Genomic DNA, 21,127 nt, shown 5'->3' with positions numbered 1-21,127 from the left:
TTGGCTAGTTTCTAAGGGCCTCACAGTAAAGAATCATATTTTTTATTTTCTGTCTAAAAGACCTGCATGTACTACCTGCTGTATAATTACAGTTTAAGTTTAATTGATGGCAGAGAATTGGATACATATTTTAAAATAAATTACTAGTGTTTGCAAGAGGAAAACAAGTGTATTGTTTTCTACACCTTGAGCCAAAACCAGTTATTTGCTTGTCAATAAATTTTAATTAAATGATATATTTGCTCTCTCTTAAAATCCAACAAGAGACCAAAGGCCTAAGTTCCTCTATTTACATCAATCAGTTTCTATGTTGTCAATTTTAATTTTTAGTTGATAATTGCTAAAATAGAAGAAATCAAATGATGTTTATGAGATTATTTTGTATTTGGCATACTCTAATTTTAGCTTGAATAACTTGTTGATTCTGTTGGATTTTGGATGATAATAATATCAACTAAAAAAAGAAAAAATATATATGTATATCTATATATATTTTAGCCAGGTTCTCCAAACATATATTATATAGCAATAGTGATAAATCACATCGCTGTCTAGTTTCTGATCCTTTAAAATGCATTTAATATGGTGTTTGATTAAAATGCTTTGGTAAATATTCCTTATTCAATGAAATGTTCCTTTTGTTCATAATTTTCTAATAATTTGTATTATAAAATTTATTTTGAACTTCAACTCATACATTGAGGTAGTCATATGATTTTAATAATTTAGACTATGTATATGTTGAATTATATTAATACAGTTTTTTATAATGATCCATTTATCCATTACAGAAATAAGTCTACTTGGTCATATATATTAATTTTTACATGTAATCATAGTCATTTTTCAAACAATTAATTTAATAATTGTCTATACTTGTGGTTGAGTAGTACTATAATTTTTTTTATATGGACTGGTCAGCCTTCATTAGTCCCTACTCAATATCAAACCCTCATGTCTTCACTATTAATAAAACTAATTTGTTCAGCATAGTGATCATCTTGACAGCTTGTGGAAATTGATCAGTCTAAGCCAGCAATATTCAAACCTTTTTTCACAGAATGCCTTTACATTTTTTAAGTCTGGAGGACCCCAAAAGCTCTTATTATGTGGGTTAAGTCTATTAATAGTTATTGTACTAAAAATGAAAACTGATAGATATTTGCAGTGTAAAAATGCATAAGCATTACATTTCATAATCATTAGGGCAATGACATTATCACATATTACATAGTCTCTGGAAATGCCACTGTACACTTGCAATAGGGCAAAATAACTTCTAAATATTTAATTATGAAAGTTGTTTTGACCTTGCAAATCCTTTGAAAATGAGAAGTCCCCAGATCACACTTTGAGAGGTACTGATGAAACTAAATCAAAATAGTCATGTCCCTAGTTTTCAAATCTTCTTAAACCTGGTATACTCTGGGATATAACTGTAACCAATGGGACTTAGGCAGAAACCAAGTGGGAAGGTTTCTGGAAGAACTCTTACTTCAGTGATAAAAGGGAGAATTTGCCTGACTTCCTGGCTCCTCCTTTCTTGTCTGAAAGGTGGTCATGATATGAGAGTTTTAATTGCCCCCTTAAACTATGAGATTACCAGACTGAGGGTGAAAGTCAAACAACTGGTTACATGAGTGAAGAGATTACAATGTGCCAGCTTTGCTTATTTTATTATTATGTAGCTAAAAAATAATATACCTCGTGATATCTTCTTTTGAAGAAAAAAATATTTATTTAAACCATTTTAAATTAATTTTTATCTATGTGAAGCTAAAAACACTCCTACTATTGTCTTTCATCAGTTTGGAATCGAAGTTTTATTAGAATTATAAAGTCAAGAGCTTTCCACTTTTTATGGAACAGCTAATCAAAAATAGAGATGAGTTGGCATAGAAAAGTGTGGTTGTTATTACATGTTAGTTATATATAACATGTAAAAATATCTGGACCTTATATTCTTACATTTTTACCATCTGTAATCTGTTTATATATATTTTTAAAATTATTATCTGTCTTGCTACACATTGCCTAATAATCTTTCCAATACAACTATTTTTAGGACTGGAAAAGCAGCTCAGGGTAGAGCACTCACTGAGCAAAAATGAGGTACTGTTTTCAATCCCAGCGGGACAAAATATAAAGTCTATTTTAAAATTTCTTATATTTGTTCTATTTTATTTTGAGAGTTTATTTGGTTGTTATTTTTTTATTTCTGGGGTAACCATTTGGCTCTTTTGTTTTCAATATTTGCAAAGCTGAAGATACAAATTTTCCTACATACCATTTCATTTGTGTGTCCTAACATTTGATAATGTTTTCACATTATTCAATATTAATAATTTTAATTTTCCATTTGATTAAACTCCAATATTATTAATTTTTTCAGTTTTTAGGTATATTACATTTTCTTAGCTATCACTTTATATTTCAAATTTTATTGCATAATAAATTTAAAAACTATGAATTTGTTTTTCATTTTTTGAGATTTTGTTTTTCATTTTTTGAGACTTCTTTGCATGGTCATGTTTTTGGCTAGGCCATGTGTGCCTGAAATATTATTTACTGGCTATAAAGTTTTTATTAGCTTGATTTTATAATTTCTACCTGAGATTTTCTTTTGAATGACAATTGCCTCATTTGTCTTTTTCCACACATTTCTCAACACATTATTTTACCATACAAAAAAAATAGCCAGATGTGAAATTTAATATTTGTCCAAGATTGAAGCAAAAGTCAAACATCAATAATAAAAGCGATAATCTGTTCCTTTGCCTAAAATTTATAATTCTATTAGAACAATTTTATTTAGTGGTCAAAATTGAATAGTTTGAATTTTAAGGCAGAAAATAATTGTCAGCACTGTTGGCTGTTGTCCTGTCCCTGCAGTCGAGATGTTCTTGGATAAATGAAATAGATGCCCACTGCCCACTGAGGCTGGTAGAAAAACAAACGTATCTAATAACAGCTTCCTTGGGTGTAGGTGTTCATACAGCCAACAAGTTATTTTTCATCAGATTAAAAATTTGTCACTCTTTCAAATCCAGATTTAAACAGGGTTGTAGTGCAGTATAATTTGTGCATTCCTGCCAAGGCTTGTGTATTCTTGTAAGATTTACAAATATTTTTAAATATATGTTTAAAATGAGTGCATAATACAAACACACACATACACACACACACACGTGATTGAGAGATGTGAGTCTGAATCTGTACCAACAACAGCTGATTAGACTCATGAAGAAATATTTGAGCAATTAGGCAAAGAAATTTCATCAGGTACAAACAATCAGCCTACTTTATATACAAGCCACAGATCATTGTTAATAAGTTCCGTTAAGTTAGTATTAAAGAATATATTTCCCTCAAGCAGTCTTTTAGATGTGTAAAACCCATATTTCATCTTGTTTGAAATCTTATATGAATATAAATCAAGATGGGATGGCAGAATAATATTCAAGTGAGCAGTCAGCTACTGCCCTTCCAGTGTCTTAGATAAAACCAAATATTAAATAGATTTTGAAAAAAGAATAGGTGCTAAAGCTGAGCAAGTACATCCTTCATTTCTAAACCTTTTCATTCTATAATTCTAAATTATAGGATGTCTTTCCTGATAAACATATTGCAGGATCATGTTTTTTACTTCACACAATGTGAGACTGTGTGGGTTGTTTTAATTGTTGAGTCTAATCTATATTCATTCATTATAATTATTATTTCATATGGATTTCTTTTTGACATCTTATTTCACATTTCATATATCGCTGCAGTTTTTATTTCTAATTTTCTTTTTCTTCCTCCCTTTACAGGTATCATTTTTAACTGACAGTTTTAATTATACATTGGATTTTCATTCTTGGGGTTGTAGAGATAACTTAATAATACACGTATCTATATGTCCCCTTTGTCAAGCTGTTTCTTTAAACAAAACAAGTATCTTTGCAGATTCTTCGACTCCTGTGTTTCTACCTTCTTGTGTCCATAAATACCCTCCAAATTTTTTTCTCTCTTCTACAACTCCAATAGCTGGATATTGATCCTGTGACGTCTATCCTCCAGGCTTTTCATAATTCCCACATTTTTAATCTATTCTTAATGTTCCTGATACCTTCTATGATAATTTCTCAACCTAAAGTGCTCAGTTACTAACTTTTTTTTTTTGCTATATCCACTCTTTTTTGCACTTTAAAAAAAAACAATTTTTGAGATATAATGCACATACCACATAATTCACCATTTAAGGAATAGCACTCAACAGTATTTTTATTATGTTCACAGTTGCAGAATCACCACAATTCATGTTTGAACATTTTTGTTATCCTAAGAAGTCCTTATATCCATTTCTCACTCCCAATTTCTTTGCAGCCCCCTCAAACTTAAGCAATTCTAATATACTTTCTGCCTCTAAAGATTTGTTTATCCTAACATTTCCTTTAAATAGAGTCATACTATATGCAGTCTAATGTGACTGGATTCTTTTTTTTTTTTTTGGCATACTGTTTCCAAGGTTCAAACATGTTGTACTGTGTATCAGTACTTCATTTCTTTTCCTTTTTAGAATTTTTGAATAATATTCCATTGTACAAGTATTGCATGTTTTATTTATTTTTCCTTCAGTTGATCAATACTCAGTTATATCTACTTTTTGCTATTAGGAATAGTGCTACCACTAACATTAATGTACAAAGTTTTCTATGATCATTGTGTTTTTTTATATCCTTGGATACATACCTAGGAGTGGAGCTGTTGGGTTATATACAAACTCCATTTTTAACCAATTTTATACAGTCTGCCACATCCTCATGCTGCAGTCTGGCTGCAGCAAACTAGCTGGGGGGTGACGAGCAACTTGTGTAGATAGAGCAGGAGTGGGAGCCATTTATTGTAGGACAGGAGGGGTATGTATACATAATTAAGTTAAGCTGTGTATTCAGTTAACATAAACTAGATACAGCAGTCAACCAATAAGGAATCATCATCTTAATGATTACACACAGCTTAACTTAATTGACATAATCTAGACATAGCAGTTAGTCATTAAGGAATCTATCATCTTAATGGCTTACTGGCATTGCTTCTCAAACCACTCCTCTTGGCAAAGTGCCAGACGCCATCTTGACTTGTCTGTGGCTCTCTACATTTCCCCCCTTTTATTTTTAAAGAAAAAGTATGTGGCTTAGGGACCTTGCCTGTTTTAGGTTGTCCAATACTACATATGGTCCTTACCCGTCTTTGGATGGTCTGACCTCAAATCGTCAGCCTCCTGTTTTTAGGTTGGTAACATTGTAATTGGATCTTACCCGTCATTGACTACCGGCCCAACACAGTTAGCCACACTTGTGGATAATGACCATAGTGGTTTTTACACCATAAACCATAAATAACCTGCTAAAAACAGAAAGGGAGGATACAAAATGCCAGGACACCAAGCCAATTGATGGCTCCAAGTAAGAAGCCTTTGGAAAAATTACACCAGCAATGACACCATTAGCAAAGATACCGAGTTACAATTTGTTGTAGATTACAGTTTCTTGTCTCAGTCCAGGTAAAGCAGTGTCAATAGATTAACTCACAGTCCAGGTAAATCACAGTCCAGGTAAGTTCACAGTCCAGGTAAGTTCTGCAGGCAGCTAGCTTAAGTTGTAGCAGCAGAAACAGCAATCAGCTATGATGATCCAAAGTCTCGACCGGTTCTTAGCAACACTGGAAATTCTCTTCACCCTTGTCCTCATCGGCACTGGGATGAAGGCAGGAACTCTGGCAATGCTGGCTAAAGAAAATCCTGTAGCATTCCACTAAGAAAACAACCTTCTGAACAATTTAGAACATTATCTCAAGGTATTTTACATTTGAAATAAGCCTTAATAGTGCTCCTTGCTCATTAGCCTCCAGGTGTGGGAGAACCATTATCGAAGATGTAAGGATCTTTTTGGTCTATAGAAATCGCTTTAGCTAGTCTCTCTGGAATCAAAATCAGCTACTGTTCTCCCTGTGGAAGCACACAAACAGAACCCCGACTCAGACAATCACTGGGTCAGGACCTTTAATGATCCTCTCCAGGCTGCAGCCTCAGGCAGCCCCAGATGGGGAGTGTCCCGGACTCAAACAGCCACCGGGCACAGGGAGCAAGAGCCTGTGAAACCGTGCCTCCAGGTCAGGTCTGGGTTTGGGCTCTCAGCAGTGGCATCCCGCTCCCCAGGCAGGGGGCGGGGAAGAGCCGGCTGCTGCCACTTGGAAAGTCTTTGCTGTGCCCGTGACTGGCTCATGCTCGCAGCAGTCGCCTTGCCAATTCACGCACCCTCCAATGACGAAAAGTATTTAGTAGTAGCCTTTTTCTGCAATTTTTTCCTTCATAATCCTTCCTCCTCTGAACTTTTTTCCTCTTCCTGGGCCCTTATTAACACATGCCCTAACTCTTCTTGGTTCCACTGGGGTGCCTCCTTCCCTTAGTCATTTACTTCTCACCCCTTCCATATTTTCATCACAAAGACAATACAATACACTGAGACAAAACAAGACACAAACATACTGTATCAATCCTCTCCATTTTCTCGAAATGGCCATATTTCCTCTAGCCCTATCTAGGGACGGGCAGCTTTTCTTCATCACTTACCCCCGAGTGTTCTGGGGTTCCCCCGACAGGCCACCATCTGCCACAGCCTGGCTGGCTGGGCAAAATAACCGTGGGGCGAGTGACAAAGAACTTGTGAAGGTTGATACAGTGGAAGCCATTTATTGTAGGACTGCAGGGGTATATATACATAACTGAATACACAGCTTGTTTCAATTTAGCAACATCCAGTTACAGCAATCCTCATCATCATAATAATTATACACAGCTTAACATCATTAGACAGCAATCAGTCATTAAGGAATCTCTCTCATCTTAATGGCTTGCTGGCATTGCTTCTCAAACCACTCCTCTTGGCAAAGTGCCAGGCACCATCTTGACTTGTCTGTGGCTTTCTACATCCTCATCATTCCTTTTCACTTTTTAGTTTTACTTTGTTTTTGGTTATAGCCATCCTGGCACATGTGAAAGTAGTATCTCCTGGTGGGTTTAATTTGCATTTCTCCAAAGTCTAATGATATTAAACTTTTTTCCATATGCATATTGGTGGTTCCTATATATTTTACTCAGATTCTTTACCCATTTTTAAATTGGGTTGTCTTTTATTATTTAGTCAAGAGTTCTTTACATATTCTATTACATATGCTATTTAATAATCAGATATTTTATGAATATTTTCTTCATCATCTGAAATGTCATCTCAGTTTTTTGATGTTGTATTTGTAACATGATAAAAATGAATGTATATATTCATATATAAAGAAATAGAATAAATAAATTAAATCATGAGTCTTTCTGGTTATTTATTTGCTTCAATTAATAATTTCTTCATTTATAAGTTTATTTTTCTTGTGATCCTGTATTTTTCTGGGCATACAAGCTACATTGATTGGTTATTAGCCACCCAGGGGAAGAACAAAACATCACAGGGAGATTCTGCCCCTTTGGTGATTCAGGGTGTGAATATATGGACACAACTCAGAAAAAAAAAAAAAAAATCTCTGATATTAACCTTCTCAATCATTCTAACCCAATAACTGCCCAGACTTCACCCCTACAAGATTACCTTACCTCAACCCAAAATTCCTATACTTTTGCTAGTGTGATGATTCTCTTTTAAATTCTATTTTGATTAAGTATAAAATCAATTCACAAATTTCCTTTAAGTTGGTATTTTCCTGTTACCTTTTTTCTATCAGATATTTGTTCTTTTCCCCGAGTTACTACTCTCAATTAAAATCACATAGACAAAGAATGAGAAGAAAATTCTCAGGGCATAGCCAAGTTTGGGGCTTTCAATATTATCCTCTCACTACCTCAGCTGGACCCGACCAGTGCCCTCACTGGCTGGCTTTGCTCTGCTATCTCTGGCTTTTATGACCACAGTGGTATAGATGTAGGCAACTATCCCCCATGTGTAAGTGGAGGAGAGGAAAAGACAACAATTGTACATTTCTCATCCAGTTTGTAGTCTCTAATTCTCCTCCGATCTCAACTCCAGATGTTCCCATTGCAGATGGAGTCCCAGATGTTTTCCGTTCCCAGGGATTTCTTACCATTTGTATTGGGTCATGGAATTATCAGTGTCATTCTCTTTTCTATTTCTGGTATTATTTTTGAGGAGCAAGCCAGCTGTCAATCTAGTTCAAATTGTCAGGAATCAGAAGCAGTTTTTCCTATTAACTGTTACTGGAAATTTCATCATATTTGAAAGTTTCTTACTCTGTATCACTAAGTATGCTTGTCACTTTCCCTAAAGGCTTGGCAACATTTAGCTAAGATCTAGAAATAACCTTTAAAATATTGTTTACAAAGATGTCACCAGGGATTCATGGCAGATTTACAACTTAAAATACTCTTATTAATAACGTAAGAAAATGTGAGATGGAAAGATCTGAGAGAAAAACACAGTGAAAAAGAACAAAAAGACAATGTCTTATCAAAGACATTGTAGATAAAAATCTTAACTTGAGGTAATATTTTAAGAGCAAAACAAAAAAAGGGCAGGGGGGATAAGGACAATAACACTTAAGAGATTTTTAGACAGCTTGCCCTTCCAATGCCCTTAAGACGTAGAGTGCTGCTGGCTCTATTTATGCAGTGTCTAGTACTGTTACTGGATTTAGACTCAGCTAGACAATTGTGTTTTATAAAGATGAAGTTAATTTTCAATTATCTTTATTTTAAGAATCTTAAAACCTGTAAAATTTGAAGAATCACAATTGTGTTCCTCAACTTTTAAGTATTATTTATGAATTTATTATTTTAACAAGTTACTTAATTAGAAAAAAAATTAAAGTCACCAGAAAATTTCAGAAATTTTTCCCTTTCATTCAATGGCATGTAATGTGCTCATCAAGGAATTTTGATTTAATTGATATTAAGATAATAGGAGCAGTTTTGAAAAGTTAGAATGTCCCATGTCCAAGAAGACAGCAGAATATACTACTGAGGATTTCAAGTTGTTTTTCCTAACATAGACAATAGATGACTTTTGGGTTGTAATTGCATATTAATATACTAACTTAGAAATATCCTGGAGTTTTCAAGTAAATGTTAAATCTTCCCCTTGATTCAGCATTTATTTAGTTATTTCTACACCCTTCTAACAACATGAAATGACTTTGATTTATTATCAAAATTTCCATGTTGTAGACATTCATTCCTGGAATACTTCATGTGTTATTTACATCTTCCATAAAGGTAAATTATAATCTGAACAGATTGAAAATAACATCATTATGTTCTATTCCAAACCAAAACCTGTGTCTTTCATTCAGATTAATTTGAACTTCAGATCCTGTTAATATAGAAACAAATTGAAATTTTTCAAAACCACAATCAAATGGTATACAAACCTCAAGTCATCTATACAATCGATTCAAGTTATTTCTCAATCTTCCTAGTTCCAGATCTAAACACCATATAAATTAGTTATGCTGCTTTGTCCTTTGCTCTTGAACTGGACATATTTTCATTGAGTCAGAAGTTCTCCCATGTTCTAAAGATGTATGAGAGAAATCCCCTTTTCATGGAGGTTGCATTTGCAAAAGAACTAACAACTAACTAAATAAATCAAATAACTTCAGATCATGACTGAAACTATGAAATAAAGACAGCAATGGAATGACAGAGTCATCTAGGTAGGCAAGGGAGAGAATGTCTTTAAGTAAAGGGATCTAGGAAAATGCTCTCTAGAAACGAATTTGAATAATAAAGAGTCATCATATGAAGATATGAGGGAACACACACTCCAAGCCACAGGAAAGACAAGAACAAATAAGAGGAAATCAAGGAAAACAAGCCCACAAAGCCTTGAAATGTGGGTTGAATTCTGTAATTAATCTCATAGTTATAGAACACCATCAGGGCATGACGATATATATTCATTTGACTGGAGCCGTGTGCATGTTGCCCAGACATAATTGCATATAACTTAACCATTCACTCTTAAAATTTTCTGGTTTCATGAGGAAATAAACTAATGTTATAATTATCTTATAATAAATGAGATAACTATTGATACTTGTAGGACAATATTAGAAATTTTAAATATAAATTTAATCTCATTAAACTCAGAAAACTGCTTTGACTCATTACAATGTATTTTCTTATGAGAATTCTTTGAATTTAGAATGACTCATTTTATTTATCAACTTTTCCTATGATGCTTATACTATTGTCTGTTGATTTTCTAAGTATTCCATAGTTGTAAAATAAAAAACAAAATAAAATACAAAACAAAAATTTAAAACCAAATACATCGAAATAAAACTATTATAAAGTTTCTTTAATTATCTTTACTGTCCTCTGAGTCTTTATTATATACTTGGGAGGTAGGACTATGCAAATCCAAGTGATTGATTGTACTTGTACCATTTCCTTCATGTGTGCTCATCCATGAATTTATTTCCTCGGTTTCTGCTGTCAGAAGGCATGCATCATCTGAAGCCAGTATGAAGTCTGACAGCACAGACACCCAAGACTGGACAAGGAGTACAACAGTTAAAAAAGCAGAAAGTCCAGCACGAATGTGCCAAAGGAGTAGTCTTTCAACTGTCAAGCTCTTTAAAACCATATTTATTAAGAGACAAGCATGTGATATATCTACCTATGTATTGATATAGCTTTATACATGTATATGTGTGTCACACATATATATGTACATGTATATATATATTCCTAATATAGATTTACATTCTTATAAAACAGCACTAATGAAATATACATAATCCACAATTATTGGTTGGCCATATTGAAAGTGTCCATATTAGAAGTGCCCAGGGTACAACAAAGAATTGAAAGTGTCGAAATTAGGATAGGAGGCACCTTTGATGTTACTCAATGTGGCAACTTCTGATGTTCATTGTAATTCTGTCAGGATAGTTTGTTAAGTTAGAGTTTCTGATATAATCCAAAGCTCTCCTATTTATGAAAATCAAATTCTATATTACTTAATACGTTGATAAGAAAAGAAAGTAAATGAATGATCCCATAGTATTGCTAAATTCTTAATCATTCGCAAAACTAGCTTAATACTTTACACAAGAAACAAAAAAAAAAAAATATGTTTCTGATGAAAGATTCACTAAAAACGTACAGATGTGACTACAGGATATTTTTCCAAAGTCAAAACATTGCTTGGCTTTGAGGAAGTTGAGCTCTAAGCCAAAAACTTACATGTGATTCTTCAGATTTAGGCGATTTCAAGGTTTTGTCTGGTAGGCCAAATAGGAGGAAACTGTCCACCCTGCACCACAACCAGAGCACTGCAGTGTTATGGAGGGAGTTATAGTCAAGGTCTGAGCCCAGCCCACCTTCCTAAGCCAGGCACACTTAGACTCTCACAGCCATATCAGCATCCTAACCAGGTCCTTCCTTCGGGGGCCTCCCGCTGAGATTAGTTTATCCATTTGACTCAATACTCTTTCACTTCTAGATCTTCCCTGTTTCTGTCACTGGGCCCACAAGTCCATCAGAAGGAAGGAAACTCCTTTGGGGATGCTCAGGTGTAAGATGATTCCCTCTGTCTGTGCCGCATCCACCTGACACTCACCCTGAGCCCTTCTTGTGGAGAAAAAAAAAACAATAGGGAACCAGGGCCTCTCTCCTTTTTTAAATTCAGTTTTAATTGACAAATTATAACTGTAAGTTTATGGCGTACAATGTGATGTTTTGATCTATGTATCCTTCTTGCCTTTTGTTCCCATTATTGCAGTAAGTGAATAAAGATGTGATCATTAATTTCAGTTTGGCTCATCAGTGACTACAGGGATACCCGAAATCACAACAGCCACTGATGTGGCTTTTGTACATTGAATTTATCCTAAAAGTTGAAAAGAGGATGCAGCCTTCTTTCTGCAAACATTTAAAGGAGAATTAGAATACACTATCATCACCACGTTTGCTGTTGCACTGAAGAGAAATTGGTAAACAAGCATCACAGAATTTCAGCACAATCCAGATTTTCTTGAAGCATCTATATTAGCCAGTTAAAGGAAATGCAAATATTTGTGTAATCTATTAAGGAAATCATGCCTATCATCAGAAACCTGTTCAGATCATACCATCTACTCTCTTCTATACCCAATTCCTATGTCATTTCTCTCAAATGTGGCTTATCTATCCTTCTCATGACATTTTGTTTTTCCTCAGATTTCAACCACTACATTTGCCATTATTTGCCTTAGAATAATTATTCCTGCACAACTCTGTCTCTCGCCATAGATTGCAAGCACCTATAGTACAATTTTGTGTTCACATTCCCTAGCAACGAGTATTCTACTATCATTTCTAGAAGTTTGTCTTTCAAAGGTGTTATATAAATAGAACACATTCAGTTATATACCTGAACTGGCTTTTCTTTTTTTAACTCAGAATCATTTTCAGGAATTCATCTAGGTTGTTGTGTGTTTCAAAGATGTGTTCCATTTTTGAATAACATGCTATAGCATGCATTTACCTCAGGTTCTTAATTATTTATTTAATGAATTCAACTGGGTTGTTTCCAGTTCAGGGATATTATGAATAACAGTGCTGTAAATATTTGTGTTTAGTTCTTTGCCTGCACGTAAGTCTTCATTTCTCTGAGATTAGTGACCATATTAGTATCACATAGTAATTATACATTTTATTTATTAAGAAATTTATAAATTGCTTTAAATAAGTCTATACTATTTTGTTTTCCCATCAACAAATATGAATGATCCAGTTTTCCCACCTCCTTGCCAGTATGTTTTCACTTTTAAAATTATCATTCTTTTAGCCTTTCTGACATATATTATTGTATCTCACTGTAATATGTAATATGTATCTCCCTAATGATTATCTATGGTCCAACAGCTTTTGCTCTTCTTATGTGTCATTTGTATATCCTCTGATGAAATGTATCTTATGTCTTTGGCTAATTTTGAAATTGGAGTGTTCCTTTCCCTTTTTAAAAATTTTCTGTTGTTTTCAGTTTTGAGATTTCAGACAGTCTTATGTGTTCTGTATACTAGTCCTTTGACAATATATGGTTTGCAAATATTTTTACCAAGTCTGAATCTTGTCATTTCATCCAGTCAAAAGGGTCTTCCGTGGAGATGACATGGTTATCTATATAGAAAACTCCAAGTAATCTTAAAAAAAAAAATAACTCCTAGAAATAATAAATGATGTAAGTAAGGTCAAAAGACAAAAGATGAACAAAGATCACTTGTTCACTTAATTTAGATGAAGTTCATTTTTTTTTTCTATACGGGTTATGCTTTTGGTGTCAAAACTAAGAACTCTTTACCTAGTCCCAGACTTTCTTAAAAATAGTTTCAGGTTTCACATTTAGGTCCATGATGCATTTTGAGTTCATTTTTTGCATGAGGTGTGAAACTTGGGTTGAGGCGTTTTTGTTGTGCTGATTGCTCTGCATGCATCTATGAACGTCCAATTACCACAGCACCATTTTTTTACATGCCGTATTTTTGCTCCAATGGATTATTCTTGCAAAATTGTCAAATGTCACTTGGCATTTCAGAATAAAAAAAATATCAAAGCATTTTTCACCTCTATTCAACCTCAGTTCCTCTCCTCTCTTCAAAGATCAAAAGTGGAGCTGAAGTTGTAATGCTCTAACAACATGGGTGGGTCTTGTGGTAGCTAGCCCTCATCCTGGAACCATCTAGAAGCCCACCAAGAGTCACTTTATTAGAACAAAAAAAAATTTACATCACCCAGTAAATTCTAAGGGATTTAGGAACTGTATGCCAGGAACCAAGGACAGAGATCTATATTACAATATCATAAGCATGTTTATGAAGGGTTATTTCTTGGTTCTCTTGTCTTTCCTATTGATCTCTGACAATACCATGCAGTCTTGATTACTGCAGCCATATAGTACCTTGAAATTAAGTAAGTCAATACCACTCACTTTATTCCTCTTTTTCAAAATTGCTTTATTATAATGTCTTTACCTTTTCATATATATATTTAGAACAATCTTGCCATTGTGTACAAAAAATAAACTTGTCAGAATTTGGATAGAAATTACATTAAATCTGGAAATTAATTTGGGAAGAATTGACATATTACTGTGTTGAGTCTTCCAATCCATGAACTGAATGTAGTCATTCACTTATATATTTAGATTTACCTTGATTTCTTTCATCAATCTTGTATAGTCTTCAGCATTCAGGTACTGCACAAGATTTTCTAGATTCACACCTAAGAATTTAATTTTTTTGAGTGATTGCTAATGGTAATATTTTATTAATTTTGAAATCTATGTACTGATAAATGAAGGAACTAGTGAACTTTGTTCATCTTTTTTCTTTTGACCTTACTTAAATCATTTATTATTTCTAGGAGTTTTTTGGTAGATTACTTGGAGTTTTCTATATAGACAATCATGTCATCTGAAAATAGAACAGTTTTGTTTCTTCCATTCCAATCTTTATTGTTTTCTTTTCATACTTTTTTATACTAGCACTTCAAACACTATATTAAATAAAAGCAAAAAGCAGGCCTCTTTCCCTTATTCCTGATCTCTGAGCAAAAGCATTCAGTATAAGGGTAGTATAGGAAATTTTTGTTTGTTTGTTTCATAGATAGTTATTATCAAGTTAAGAAAGTTTCCCTATTTACTTACTCTTAAGAAGTTTTTAATCATGAATAGGCTTGCATTTTATCTAATGATTTATTTTTCTTTTTAAATTTCTCAAGTTAGTGGATAATATTGCATTCTCTATATTGAACAATTGTTTTATTCCTAGAATAAGCTTCAGTTGGTCATGATGTATATGTTTTACATTTTTAGATTTTATTTGAAAATATTTTAAAAGATTTTTTTATTTGTTTTCATGAGGAATATTTACCTACAGTTTTCTTTCTTTTTCTGTTTGGGAAATTTTTAAAAATATTGTTATTATCTGGTTTTGGTATCAGGAAAATACTATCTTCGTAAAAATGAAGTGTTACTTCCTTTAGTATTTTCTGGAAGAAGTTGTATGGAACTGATGTTAATTCTTCTTTAAACTTTTATAGAATTCTCCAATGAAACCATCTAGACATATAAATTTCTTTGGGGGGAATTTTTCAATGTTGAATTATATGTGCCTTTTGGTTATATGACTACACTGCTTCAGCTATATCATACTAATTTTAACATTTCATTTTAATTTCCATATATGTATTGACCTATGGGTTTCTTTGAAGTGTGTTGTCTAGTTTCCAAGTGTTTGGAGATTGTTCTCTTTATCTTTTTCTTATTGATTTCTAGTTTGTTTTTATAGCGGTCATAAAATACACACTGTATAAATTTAGTTATTTCAAGTGTGTTAAGTTTTGTTTTTTGGTCCAGATATTTCTGGGTTGACAACCTCTTCTGCTCCAAGTCTGAGATGTAAAAAGCAAAACAAAAACTGAGGACACTATTCATTGTTTTTCTACTCCAATGACCCAGAAGTACGAGATGAGATCTTGTTTTTCCACCACTTTTGTTGATTTTCATTATCTCTTATATTTAGATGTCACATTATGAGGCCTGAATTGATTTGCAAAATAATAAAATCAGTGACTTTAAGCATCTGATACGTTCTGCAAAAGGTGAAGAAAATAGCATCACATTGACCTACTGCTTTCTTCAAAATTCACTGAACCCTCTATTTCCTCTCATCTTCTCCTTAGAATTTCTGCCAACTCTCCAGTCCTCAACACATTTCATCAATGGCACATGGTTAGCTATTTTGTGGTGGTGTGGTAGTTGTTAGAAAGGAAGGAAGATAAGATATGTGTGTACATGTGGATTAGCTTATACTACTTAACAAATTCCTGCATCAATTCTATATGTACTAATAAAGAACTAATTGAAAAATTTCAAATATATCATAAGAAAATATAACAAAAAATTATAGGATAGGCTAAGTATTTCTAAATGCACAAATATCTAAATAAATATTTATACATACATATGGAAACACAGATGTTATTAGTTTAAAAAAATAAATTTTTTATACAAAAGGAGCATTCAATAGTAAAATAAATATTTACCTGTGCATATGTCATTGACCAGAACATTAATGGATGAGGAAGCATGCTTGACTAAGCATTAAATGAACTAAATTAAAGTATAGAATATAGTGATTTTTCAACACAAACCACTAACTATTTATTGTGTTATATACACACTGTAGATCAGATTGGAATTTGAATTAGGCACATTTGGCAGAAGGAACTTTTGCAACAGTGATATACTTCCTTTAGACAAGATATAGGTCTCTGGGCTCTCATTGCTGGAAACCACCTACTCTCTACAATTACAGGGGAAATAATGTCTCCAGAGTTCACTTTCTTTGTTAATTATATTAAAAAAAAATCTACTTCATATAGTCACTGTGAAAAGTAATGGGAAACAAATAAAAGTAGTTAACATATTTTCTAGCATTAGTAACTACTAAATCATTAATGAATAAATTATTGTTTACACTTTATTTTTATGAAATACTTTTAAAGTTCAGACAATGGATAAGTATGAATTTAGGCTCTAATGTCCCTGTAATAGACTTGCACCTTAGAACAGACTGTTTTAATGATAACCATACTTGAAGACAATAGGTGAGGCTAAGAATTTAGACAATATATTCTATAACTAGGAGCAGGTCCTTCCTATTCTGTTCATCATTCTGTAGTAAGTAAGATGAAATAGGCACAAATAGCTGTTGGAAAGCTGTCATTAGAAAGATACAGCAGAGTTTACTTTTGAATAACCATAGTATGATCAGGAGATGTGATCTAGTGTCCTTTTGTTTGGACTTCCTAGCTCTATGTAGGGTGACTACTAACTGAATCATGTGCACTAAAATAATTAGGTCATAATGTAATGAAATAAATTGCCATGAAGCATGGGAGAAGCTGATGATGACATCACAGTCTCAAAACATTCCCTAAAAGTCAAAACTGCTTTATCCCTCTTTATCTGTCACCAAGGAGCATTGACAACCCTAATGACATCTGGGTTTCTTTCAAGTCAGTGGCTTTTGGACAGGCTTGAGAGTTTTGTCTTTGAATGGTTCATAGCCCCAATTAGGAACAAAATTAGCCACTATCACAGGATGGATGATTCTTGTCACAGAAGACTTCTTCTGAGTGTATTTGAATTGCAAATGTCAAAATCCCTAAAGACAACCGAAGCCAAAATAATACATAAATAGTGCGAGTTTTCTTAAGAGCAGCACTAATTCATTATCAAGCAATTAGCCTTGTAATAAGCTCCCATTTCTTAGTTTAGAATATCCCGTTCAATATTGGAAATATAATTATGATAAAGGTTGAAGACACAGAGCAGTACTCAAATGTTAACCATTTACAAACAATTTGTCTTTAATGACAGACAAGAGAGCATCTAATTACACTCAGCATGTCAAGAAGGCTGACTATTTGCCAAACAGCACTGCATTTGATTGCCTTTAAACTGCAGCCCTGGGTTGTTAAAGTGAAAATAGGATTTTGGGCTCCAGGTAATTAACTTTCCCACTATCCTTTCTTAGATCTCAATGAAGTCTTTTTGAAGTCTTCATTACCAACCGTCAAAATAATAATAACAAAGAGCCTCAAATCCTTCAAATGACTGTTTCTTTTATCATTTCTATGTAATATTTTGAAAGAACTGATGATGCCCTGAGAAGTGCAAAGAGCAAGGTTCATTGACTGACCTGAGGAAGTCATTAAAAAACTAGGAAGGGACAATGAAGGGAAAGAAATACCAAACTGGAGAAGAGAGATGGGTGATTTGAAATCTAGGTTCTTTCAGCAAAGACTCTTTCTTCAAAGCCTCTTAGGAAAAGGCAAAGAAAAAAAAAATGAAAGTATGAGATGTAAAGATGAACAAAAAAAGAAAAGTCTATTTTAAAATGCATACATGATGAGAAAAGTTCAACTGCAAATGGGTCCACACTTAGTGGCGTCTACCTTGAGATGGAAATAGGCCTAAATCAGTCACAGAGTTTCTCTGCCCCATTTCTCTCAGAGATTACTTGATATATTTCTAGCACTTCTTCTTCTCCTAAGAATCTAGCATTTATAGTATCTACTGGAAGAGGACTCACAAATGCAGCATTTTATAAACTCTTGATAAGCTGTCTGAATCATGTGACATTTTAGCTTGGATTTCCTCAAGCATTTAGCTTCATTAAGGTTCATGACTGGGCTGTGCATAACTGATTTGCCTTTGTTAAGTCTCCTCTGTCCTATTTCTACAGCATCTGATTTAAGACAGTTTGCTTGGAGTTCATAATGAGCTCTAATTTTAACACCTTTTGGCATCTCCTGTTCTTTTATCTATTCTGAATATTCATAAAAGAAAAGTATATTAATTAAAAGCATACTATGTGCCATAATATTGTTTTTCAACTATAGCCTCCCAGTATATGTTGGATGAAAGGATGACTTTAGTTAATCCTCTTTATTAGTCACCAAGTAGCATTGACAACACGGAGGTCACGTTTTAGTTCTAACTTGCAGAAATTTGGTATTCCGTGAAAAAAAATAAAAAATAAAAAAAACAGATCTCAACCTCTCACCTCTTCTTCTTCCACATCTCTAACACACAATACAAATATTTTCTCATCAAAATCACAGGCAAACCCAAATCTCAAAACAATATAACTATCTGCATTCTCCATTACTTCATTCTATAGCTCATCCCATCTGTTGCATCTTCAAATGATGCCTCTATACACACTTAAGACTTGCTTCTTTGAACATATAAACACTCTCCAGTTTTTACCATTTCTGATAAATCTTTGACCTCATGTTACCATCATTTAATCTCTTCTTTCTTTTCAAAGCCTGTATCTCAGGAACAGTAGTACACACTGTCTCCGGGACTTCACCTGCCCTATAATGTACTTATGGAACTCTGATTTTTGTGTCTCGTGCCTCACTTTCTATACCTAACATCATCTATGGAGATGGAGAGTCTTCACTCTTTACCTCAGTTAGTGTTTGCAACTTCACACATATTTCTTGTCCCTTTGGGTGCCAAGATTCACTCTCTCTTTGCTTCCTTTTCTTGATAGTCATTTCATCTTTGTCGCTTCTTCTAGAATGTTCTTTCTGCCTTGAAAGCTTGAATTCTGTTTTTTCCTAAAATTAATCCTTGATTTTTTTTTCTCCTAATGTTAACCTCTTTGGGGTCTCTCTCCATATCCCCTAATGGTATCCCATCATTCTTGAAGCTAGGACTCACCTTTGAGGTCCTAGCTTCAAGGTCCACAGGTTTTCCACTTGAATGACACACCTGGGAAATCTCTGTGAATATCCTGTCCTCTCTCCCCCCAACCTTCCATGCTTACAAACTAGCATGTTCCTTCTTTAATAGTCACAACTGTGATTAATAGCATCTTTATCCACCCAGGAGATTGGGCATACTAAAGTCTGGTTACACTGAAAGACTAGACATAGTAATGACTTGGCCTTGGCTCTAGTGTACTTTTCTCTGTCTATTCATGAAGTGATAATAAGAAATAAAAAGGATAAAAATGGTAGATATGCTCCCTAGCTTCCCTTTTCTTAAGAGAAAAATTGTTCAAAATTTGATGTTCTTATTAACCCACAAGGAGAGAGATAATAGCCAGGTAAGAAAATAATAAAGCCCTGGGCTCACGAGCTCTTCACTATTGCTACATCAGCACCCTGATAAAAATTATCACATAAGGTTCCTGTGTAACCCCCAGATTTGATATTATTATTGTACCAGCACTTCAGCTATATTCCTTATTCTATGTCTCTGTTACAATTTATGTACCATTTATGTGCTCTTAAGAGCTATTTATGGACAATCCTAGCCATGGCCCACCACAACTCAATTACCCAAGTTGTAATATTTGGTATTTTCTTTACCATTTTTCTGACTTAATAACCTATACTCAACATAAGATTAAGTCTAGCCATTTCTCCTCATTAAATATATTTTATCTATACATTCTTCTCTAATTCAAATGCTGTTGCCACCTATTATCTTTCAGATAAACAACTGTAAGTCTTCAACCCAGTCTCTAACCTTACATTCTTCATTTTCTCAAGATAATTCTACATTCGACTATCATCATGAATATCACAAAATATAAACATGATGCTACCTTACTCCATTTATCATTTCTTTTTCCTTTTTTCTCTCTCTCTTTTTTTGGAGGGTGGGGGTGTGTACCAGGGATTTAACCAAAGGGCACTTAACCATTGAGCCATATTCCCAACCTTTTTTATGTTTTATTTTGAGACAGCACCTGGCTAAATTGCTGAGATACACTTTGAACTTCCTGTCCTCCTGCTTCGGCTCCCAAGTAGCTGGAATTATAGGTACCAGCATACCAACTTCTTCTCATCTCTAACGCTTGAAGAATTTCTAATTCTTCAAGCATAGCTCTCTGTGTAATCATCTGTGCCTTCTAACATGTGTAGAATGTTTTTCATTTTCAATCCCACCTTCATCATGATGTTTAATTATCTGCCCAAACTCCGCTGGTGTCTATCCCCATGCACCATACACCAACCTTACAGACTCCACGTTCAGAGCACATTCAGACTTCAACCATTTCCTCACCAACTCTTCTAACAGCTGAATTGAAGTCACCATGAACTTTCAAATGAAATTACTGTAATATTTACCTAGTTATTCCATTGACTTCTCTCCTTGATCAGCCCCACATGTATTCCTCCCACATGCAGCAGCTAGAAGAGCCCTTAAAAGTCCTATGTCAGATTACAGTAGTCTCCCTTTATCCATGGAAGACATACTCCAAGAACTGAAGTGGATGCTTGAAACTGCAGATAGTATCAAATCCAATATATACTGTATTTTTTACTATACATATATACCAATGATAAAGTTCAATTTATAAATAAGGCATAGAAAGAGATTAATGATGTTAACAAAGTATAAAATAGGACAATTAAAACAAAATATTATAATAAAACAACATGTTATAATAAAACAACACACTCTAATAAAATTATATGAATGAGCTTGCTCTCTTTCTCTCAAAATATCTTATTATGGTTTTACCTTTTCACTTAAAAGAAGCA

The sequence above is a fragment of the Callospermophilus lateralis genome, chromosome 8 (genome assembly GCF_048772815.1).
Source record: "Callospermophilus lateralis isolate mCalLat2 chromosome 8, mCalLat2.hap1, whole genome shotgun sequence".
Lineage (NCBI taxonomy): Eukaryota > Metazoa > Chordata > Mammalia > Rodentia > Sciuridae > Callospermophilus > Callospermophilus lateralis.
Note: the sequence above shows the minus strand (reverse complement) of the source record.